Genomic DNA, 10000 nt, shown 5'->3' on the forward strand with positions numbered 1-10000 from the left:
TCCTGACTCTTATTCAAGATGGTACTGAAAAAATCTTAGAACAGTATAAAGCAAATAAAAGGAATATAATACAATAAGGAAGAAGTCAAAGCATCTCTGTTTGCAGATAATAGAATTCTATACATCAAAGACTCTAAAGACTCCACCAGAAAACCTAAAGAATGTATAAATACTTTCAAAAAATGGCAGAATACAAAAATGACATATAAAAGTCAGTAGTCTCCTTATAAAACAATGAAAAAATATACTGAGGAAGAAATCAGGGACATAATCCCATTCATAAGACTTTAAAATCCAAGCAGAACATTTCTTAAATCTGACCAAGGAAGTGAAAGACCTCTATAATGAAAACTTTAGATACTGGAGAAAGAAATTAAACAAGACACTAGAAGGTAGAAAGACCTTGCATGCTCATGGGATGGCCATACTTCCAAAGTCAATCTATAGATTCAATGCAACCCAAAGAGAAATAAAGGGGGTTGGGGAATATTGTCAAATACATTATATATATGCATGAAAACACTATAATAAGTCACATTATCCTGTATAATAAATATTTATTAAAACATTTTTGAAGACTTTACTATAGATCCAAACTATTTTATAAAAACACACACAATCACACACACACACACACACACACACACACACACACACACATAACAAAACTCCAAAACACTAGTCAGGCATATGTTCTGCCAGTAATCACATCTCTGGTGAGGTGGAGTCAGGTGGAGCCCTGGGATTCATTGTCAAGACAGCCTAGCCTAAATTCTTGATCTCACATGAGAGGCCTGACTTCAGAAACAAGGTGGATATCACCTAAGGAACAATACCCAAGGTCAGCATTTGTTCAAAAGATGCATGCAAATATACATGAACACACACTAGGTACAAATGGAACATAATTCAGACTAAAAGCTGTGGCACACGCCAGAACATAGATGCCCCAAGGATTTTACACACAAAAAAGAAATAACCCAGTTGCCAAAAGACAAATATTATATAATTTTATTTGTACAAGGAGCTAGAGACATCAAATTGATAACAATGGAAAGTAGCATGGTGGTTGCCAAGGGCTATGAGAGGGTGAAGTGAAGAGTTAGTATTTATTGGGTATAGAATTTCAGTTTGAAATGGTAAAAGAATTCTGATGATGGATGGGAATCATAATCCCACAATACCGTGAACGTACTTAATGCCACTCAACTATCAACTTAAAAAGATAAAAATGATAGCTTTTATATTATGTATATTTTACAAGAATAATAAAAAAAAAGATCCTCCCTCAACATAGAGTGATAGGGAAGGCTGGGCCCTGTATAGCTGCAACTCAGCAACAGCAATGTTCATCTACTTTGGTCAGTTTCTTAACTGGTTCAACTCCACATAAAACCAGAGACACTGAGAAAGTAGGGAAAAGCCTCGAAGATATGGGTACAGGGGAAAAATTCCTGAATAGAACAGCAATGGCTTGTGCTGTAAGATCGAGGATCGATAAATGGGACCTCATAAAGTTGCAAAGCTTCTGCAAGGCAAAAGACACCATCAATTACACAAAAAGACCACCAACAGATTGGGAAAGGATCTTTACCTATCCTAAATCAGATAGGGGACTAATATCCAATATATATTGTGGAGAGCCCTGCCGCAAGCAATCGCGTGCGTGCCGTGAGCAATCACCATTATAAGATGGCGCTGGCTTCCACTGCGCCTAACTAGTAAACAAGCCTTATGCGCAAGTGCAAGAGTGAACTCACGCCTAGTCACTGCCCATCTCGCAGCGTAGTAATGGGGTGATGGGCGAGCAACAAATCAGGAGCTATCACGCCACATCAGGTGCTGAAACGTCACGCTGTGGGCTATATAAGCAGCACCATTTTCCCAGTTCGGGGTCTTCCCTCCTGATAAGTAAGCAATAAAAGCTTTGCTGCAGAAGACTCCGGTTGTCCTGAGTGTGTTCTTGCCGGCGGGGACAAAAGCTCGGGCAATAATATATAAAGAACTCAAGAAGGTGGACCCCAGAAAATCAAATAACCCCATTAAAAAATAGGGCTCAGAACTGAACAAAGAATTCTCACCTGAGGAATACCGAATGGCAGAGAAGCACCTGAAAAAATGTTCAACATCCTTAATCATCAGGGAAATGCAAATCAAAACAACCCTGAGATTCCACCTCACACCGAGTCAGAATGGCTAAGATCAAAAATTCAGGTGACAGCAGATGCTGGTGTGGATGTGGAGAAAGAGGAACACTCCTTCATTGTTGGTGGGATTGCAAGCTTGTACAACCATTCTGGAAGTCAGTCTGGTGGTTCCTCATAAAATTGGACATAATACTACCAAAGGATCCAGCAATACCTCTCCTGGGCATATATCCAGAAGATGTTCCAACCGGTAAGAGGGACACATGCTCCACTATGTTCATAGCAGCCTTATTTATAATAGCCAGAAGCTGGAAAGAACCCAGATGCCCCTCAACAGAGGAATGGATACAGAAAATGTGGTACATTTACACAATGGAGTACTACTCAGCTATTTAAAAGAATGAATTTATGAAATTCCTAGGCAAATGGATGGACCTGGAGGGCATCATCCTGAGTGAGGTAACCCAATCACAAAGGAACTCACACAATATGTACTCACTGATAAGTGGATATTAGCCCAGAAACTTAGGATACCCAAGATATAAAATACAATTTGTTAACCACATGAAACTCAAGAAGAACGAAGACCAAAGTGTGGACACTGTGCCCCTTCTTAGAATTGGGAACAAAACACCCATGGAAGGAGTTACAGAGATAAAGTTTGGAGTTGTGACGAAAGGATGGACCATCTAGAGACTGCCATATCCGGGGATCCATCCCATAATCAACTTCCAAACGCTGACACCATTGCATACACTAGTAAGATTTTGCTGAAAGGACCCAGATATAGCTGTCTCTTGTGAGACCATGCCGGGGCCTAGCAAACACAGAAGTGGATGCTCACAGTCAGCTATTGGATGGATCACAGGGCCCCCAATGGAGGAGCTAGAGAAAGTACCCAAGGAGCTAAAGGGATCTGCAACCCTATAGGTGGAACAACATTATGAACTAACCAGTACCCCAGAGTTCTTGACTCTAGCTGCATACGTATCAAAAGATGGCCTAGTTGGCCATCACTGGAAAGAGAGGCCCATTGGACTTGCAAACTTTATATGCCCCAGTACAGGGGAATGCCAGGGCCAAAAAGTGGGAGTGGGTGGGTAGGGGAGTTGGGGGGGGGAGTGTATTGGGGACTTTTTGGATAGCATTGGAAATGTAAATGAGGAAAATGCCTAATAAAAAAATTAATTCTAAAAAAAAAAAAAAACTAGCCTGGAATGTTTGAAGATGTGTTACTGTGAAAAATAATAAATGTCATCTTTTTAGACTCCAAAAAAATAAAATAAAATAAAATAAAATAAAGTAACATTAAAATGTCCACCAAAGTCTTTTCTAAGGTATCTGTTGAAATCTCAAAGGAAACTCCTTTGAGTGACTTAATGCAATGAAGGACACTGATGGTTCTGAAGTGCTGAGAAGGCACAAGCTGTCTTGACAATGAATCCCAGGGCTCCACCTGACTCCACCTCACCAGAGCTGGGATTACTGACAGAACATATGCCTGACTAGTGTTTTGGAGTTTTGTTATGTGTGTGTGTGTGTGTGTGTGTGTGTGTGTGTGTGTGTGTGTGTTTTTATAAAATAGTTTTGATCTATAGTAAAGTCTTCAAAATGTTTTAATAAATATTTCTTATAAAGGATAATGTAATTTATTATAGTGTTTTCATAGTGGAAACTCCTTTGAGTGACTTAATGCAATGAAGGCCACTGATGGTTCTGAAGTGCTGAGAAGGCACATAGTGAAGCCTGAGTGCTCTGCACAGCACTAACTCCCAGACCATACTTAGCTTATAACACTAACTCTCAGGAAGTACTTAGTTTACAGCACTAACTCCCAGGCAGTACTTAATTAGTTTACTTTATAAAACATTAACAGAATGAAGTTTTATGCCTATCTGTTTGGGTTTATTAATCGCATGTACTTTCACAAGAAGTCAGCATTAGATGATTCCTCTGTCCTCAATTTTTTTTTTTAAGGTATGTTACTGAGGCTAGGGTGTGTGAAACATACTGGTGGTGGCTTGCAACGTGAAAGGATTTTTTTCTTCACTAAATGTTTGTGTCATCTTTGGCTGTGGAGAGATGTTTAAATTCATTCTGGCATAAGAAAATATGCTAGGTGCTTCTCTATATATTTAGACTAAAGTTTCATGCAACCAACCTCAGTTTATTACTCCTAGAATGGCAAGCCACGTCAAGACAGGATAAGTAGTAAACAACACAACATGCAGCATTCAGTATTGAGTGACTCAGATTCCAGCTCTGAGTCCCAGACCAATGGAGTGCTAGACAGCATCCTAGAGCCTTCATCTGTAAAACTGACTAAATAGCACATACCTTTCAGAATTACTGCAAAATTGAGGGTGAAATATGTAAAACTGTGCAGGCCCTGTCACCTAACAGACACTAAATAAACAAACATTAGTTACTATTTCTGTCATTGGTGTTAGTGTTATTAGAGATCCTATGCAGGATAGGTGGCAACAGTAAGTGTGCACTGGTAAACTGGGTTGTTTTTTCACATCATTAAGAATATTGAGAGATTGAGACTAAGACAACTCTAGCAATTAGCATTTTGGGTTGATTACAATGGCACCCTCTTCACTTGGTCTTGCTAACTCTGAACTTTGCTAATATTCAACCCACATTTTATCTGTTTTTAAAAACAAAAATATATAAAATACAATAGTAAGGCAAGCTGACAGCTGCTTTTCTTTTTTAATTATTTATTTATTTTTAGTGTGTGTATAGGAGTGTGGGGGCACCCTCAGAGACTAGAAGTGTCTGGTCCCCTGGAGCCGGAGTTAGAAGCAATTGTGAATTTTCCAATGTGGGTACTGGGAACCAGGCCTTGGTCCTCTTCAATGCAGTCTGTGCTCTTAACCACTAAGCCATCTCTCCAGCCCCATAACTGATTCTCATAGTGAAGAAAGGAATACCTGTTTTAGAATTCTATCACATTACCTGGTAAGGACTATCACAAACAACAGGCTATTTTATATATGTTGTAATTTAGCAATTAAGAGCTAGAAGACATGCACAGTGCAACAGGTGTCCCTCTAACTGTCCTCAGCCTTCTGTCAGATGTAGTAATGGAGCCAGCCATCAGGTGGGACGTTCTCAAAGACTGGACACAATATTGCCCATCAAGTTTGCAGAGCAAATAAATGTCCCAAACTGTTATATATTCTTCAAGCCTTTGACTTTCCTTAAATGATTTTTACTGTTTGTTCTAATTTGTTTTCTATGCTATGTTAAACATCACAATCAGCATCAACTTGAGGGTTTTATTTATTCTGTCTCACAACTAATAGTCTATCACGGAAGTCAAGGCAGTAACCCTGACAAGCGGGAACCTGGAAGCAGGAATTATAGCAGAGACCACAGAGGAATGCTGTTTGCTTGCTTGCTCCCCATGGTTGGCTCAGCTTGTTTTTTCATATGACCAAGGACTACCTACCCGGAGTCACATTGCACACAATCCATTGGGCTTTCTCACATCAATAATTAATCAAGAAAATGCCCAACAGATTTGCCCACAGGCCAGTCTGATTAAGGGCTTTTCTCAATTAAGAAGTGCTCTTTGAAGATGAGCCTCACTTGTGTAATGTTGACAATAAAAACAAAACAAAACAAAAAGCCCAACAACAACAAGAGAAAAACCCAACATGCTTTTTTTCCTGACATTTCCTGTATGTCACTTCACCTAGAAAGAGTGGAGCCCAAAAGCTGAGTCATGTTGGGCTATACTTAGGAACAATAATGCATTTATACAATTTTCTCCCATTTAATTTATCTTAGACATTTTATTACAGACCTTCAGAGAGCAGAGGGGAAATTCCATTCAACCCTATCATATTCTATCCTGCCCTGCTGCACATGAGCTCAGGGCTTACCAATGGCAAAGCTTTCATGCAAGTGGTTTTCTTTCTTTTAAAGTTCATGGGTACAGTGTTTCTTAACAGAAAGAACTTCACTAAGTCCATTATTACACACCAAATCGCTTTGAGAATAGGTTTGATTCTGTTTCTTTTAAAAAAAAAGACAATTTTTAAAAAAGATTTGTTTATTTTATGCATCTGAGTACACTGTAGCTGTCTTCTGACACATGAGAAGAGGGCATCACATCCCATTACAGATGGTTGTGAGCCATCATGTAGTTGCTGGGAATTGAACTCAGGACCTCTGGAAGAGAAGTCAGTGGTCCTAACCCCTGAGCCATTTCTCTAGCCCTTGATAATGTTTCTTAAGGAATCCATCCTAAAATTACAGGGTAAAACAACACTTGCTTTCAAAACTTAAACAGTTGTGAAGCCATTTAATAACAACTAATATTTCATCCATGGTTGGTCAAGATGCTTGTGCATGTCTCATGCTGCTATGTTTAAAAGAAGAAAAGATTTTTACTTCCATGAAAGTTGTAGTGGATACATTTTTTGTGCTGAAGTTCTAGTGATGACTGTATTAATCAGACTTCAAGACAAAGGAAAAAGAGACTCATAACTTTCAAATTCTTTTTAATATGACAACTAAGAGCTTTAGTTTAGAAATGGTTAACATATTCCAAAAAAAGACTTCTATGGGCTTTAGTGAGTGTCCTCTAAGAAATGGGTAGTCCCATTAAAGTCATAGGCTCATGGATTTTTGTCAGCATTTTACAGTTCCTGTCTGCATAAAATATAGTCTAGTGATAAAATGTATGTCATTATCAGGTAAGTATTTGCAACTGAGTCATGTTTTGGTTGTAAAATAAGCAATACATTTAAGAATTAAGAATCTCATTGTAGCCAAGTGATGTGGCACATGTCTTTAATCCCAGCAGTCCAGAAGCAGAGGCAGGTAGATCTCTCTGAGTTCGAGGCCACCATGATCTACAAAGCGAGTTCCAGGAAGTCAAGGCTACACAGTGAAATCCTGCCTTGGGAAAAAAATCTGGTGCAATAAAGTGTTTAATCAGGGACAGCAAGGTGGCAGACAGCAAGTGGCTCAGCTAAAGCCATTTGCCACCAAGTCTAATGACCCGAGTTCAATTCCTGGGACACATATGGTGAAAGGAGAGAACTAACTTCCTCAAGTCATCTTCTGGTTTCAACATGGACTTCTGAGGTTTACACACACACACACAGAGAGAGAGAGAGAGAGAGAGAGAGAGAGGCAGAGAGAGAGAGAAGGAGAGGGAGAGAGAGAGAGAGAGGTATGCACACACAAGTGCAATTAAAATGGAGCATAGATCCATAGATATATGAAATGGCTAACAAAACACATAAAATAAAGAGAAGAGAATAGCAAAGAGTGAGTAAAAGCAATGTTTGAAGAAACAATTCATGAGTCATATATAAAGAAAACTAAAAGTCTGAAGTGAGCTGCTTTTGTCAGAGAAATAACAAAACATCAAATACAAAGAGAAACTTCCAGGGGCTTCAAATTAGGGGGAAAAAACAACATAGCTTCTTTATTAAAAAGCTCCAAGTATATCTATTACAAACTATGAAAAGCAGAATATAATGGAACACCTAAGGGAAGAATGACAGCCAACCTGAATGTGTTCGTTGGCAGGTAATCGTTCACTTGCCTTTTTACCTTCTGTCCCTTTCTACTCTCTACTTTACTTTTAGTAATATTTTTTATTTTACCTTATTCAGCAGGGATTTGTCCAGTTTTTATTATTTTTTTTAAAATATACCCACATTTGGGGGCTGGAGAAATGACTAAAAAGTTAAGAACAGCTGCTGCTGATCTTTCAGAGGGCCTGTGTTCTGTTCTCAGCACCCAAGTCAAGAAGCTCAATGGTTTGTCCATGTGATGATCACAATGTCTACATCCTGTGTCCGCTATGAGAAGACAATATTGCTTTTCCTCTCCTAAAGTTTACTCATTAGGAAGAAGCATCGAATGTCAAATCACTACAAAGATTCACAATGTAGAAAGTGATCACAACTAAATTATTTTGGACATTTAACTCTGAAAACACCTTCAGTAATGTCAGATTAGGGTGCTAACAGAGGCCACTTAAGAAATCATTTAAAAACTATAAAAGGAAATCCACTTGAGAAAGGATTAACTATCAGTATAAGGACCTCACATTGGAACTGTTGAAAGTCACTGTACACTGACTTTAAACACCAATTAAGAAAGGGGTAATTGCTCAAATTCTGAAGCTTATGATAGGATTAATGAAAGAAATCTTTCTTAATCAATCATATGGTAGACGCTTATTATTTGAGCTTATTTTCCAGTCAATGGAAGCTTGTAGTTTGAACTGTTTTCTAGTTGGCATGGCCACAGCCTTCAATAGAGGTCAGAAACGAAAGTCATGGACTTTAGAATGCTTATAAGAGGCTCAACACTGACAGTAGAAATTATAAAAATACCTATAGCCAATAGTCACATGAAAAGTTAATATAAAACTGGAAACAAAGTAGAAAAATTAATATTATTGAGTGAATACAGCACTGCATGTGCTTTATGATACAGTGTAGCTTAATCAATAAATATGTTCATTAATAGTACACTGTAGCTGTCTTCAGACACTCCACAAGAGGGAGTCAGATCTCCTTATGGATGGTTGTGAGCCACCATATGGTTGCTGGGATTTGAACTCAGGACCTTTAGAAGAGCAGTCGAAGCCGGGCGGTGGTGGCGCACATCTTTAATCCCAGCACTTGGGAGGCAGAGGCAGGCAGATTTCTGAGTTCGAGGCCAGCCTGGTCTACAGAGTGAGTTCCAGGACAGCCAGGGCTACACAGAGAAATTCTGTCTCAAAAAACAAAAACAAAAACAAAAACAAAAACAAAAAAAGAAGAGCAGTCGAGTGCGCTCAACCACTGAGCCATCTCACCAGCCCAATATTGTTGAGTTAAATGTACAAAATACAGTAACTTTAAAATATTTATTTACTTGTGTGGGTGGGTGTACCTACTTGCACACATGCGGGTACCATGGTGCACATGTAGAGACAAGAGGACAACATTCAGAAGTTAGTTCTCTTCTTCCACCATATCTATTCTGGGGCTAAAACTCAGATCATCAACCTGCTGAGACATTTCACTGGCCCTAAATAAATTCTTTATATTTATATCCCTCAAAGGTTCTATACTCAAGTTGACTAGAAAACAAAACAAAAGATACTATCTTAGTTCATTTTCTGTAATTATAACCACATACCACAGCCTGAGTAATATTTTAAAGAAAATAGATTTGTTAGACTCATGACTATGGAGACTGGAAGTTTCAAGAACACAGTAATAGTATCTGATCAGGGCCCTCTTGCTACATCATAATATGATGAGGGCATCACCTAGTGAGGCAGAGCAAATGTGATAATGAGGTTTCTCTACTTGTCCTTATGAAGCCATTTGTGCCATCATAGGGATTCTATTCATGATCACATCTAAACTCAAGATACTGGGCAGGTATTAAAACCCCTGGGCAAGGGCTGGAGAGCTGGCTCAGAAGTTAAGAGCACTGACTGTTCTTCCAGAGGTCCTGAGTTCAATTTCCAGCTCCAACTTGGTGGCTCACAACCATCTGTAATGTGATCTGATGCCCTCTTCTGGTGTGCCTGAAGACAATGACAGTGTACAAACATACATAAAATAAATAAAATCTTTAAAAAGAAGAAAGCACTGAGCAAAAGCTCTGATTCTTAGCACACAGCAATAGATATTTTATTGCTTTGAATAGAAAAAAATCTTGGTTCATCAGACCACAAATAGGCTGACCTATGACTAGCAGGAGAAGTGAATCCCACCTTTCTCCTTGTGTCCTCCCTTGAAAAGTACTACTGCACTGTAAGTAATGGGTACTTGCTGTGCACAGAAGGGCAGAGATTGGTCAGGTTTATGTTAGATGCT

The sequence above is a fragment of the Mus musculus genome, chromosome 11 (assembly GCF_000001635.26).
Source record: "Mus musculus strain C57BL/6J chromosome 11, GRCm38.p6 C57BL/6J".
NCBI classification, from domain to species: Eukaryota; Metazoa; Chordata; class Mammalia; order Rodentia; family Muridae; genus Mus; species Mus musculus.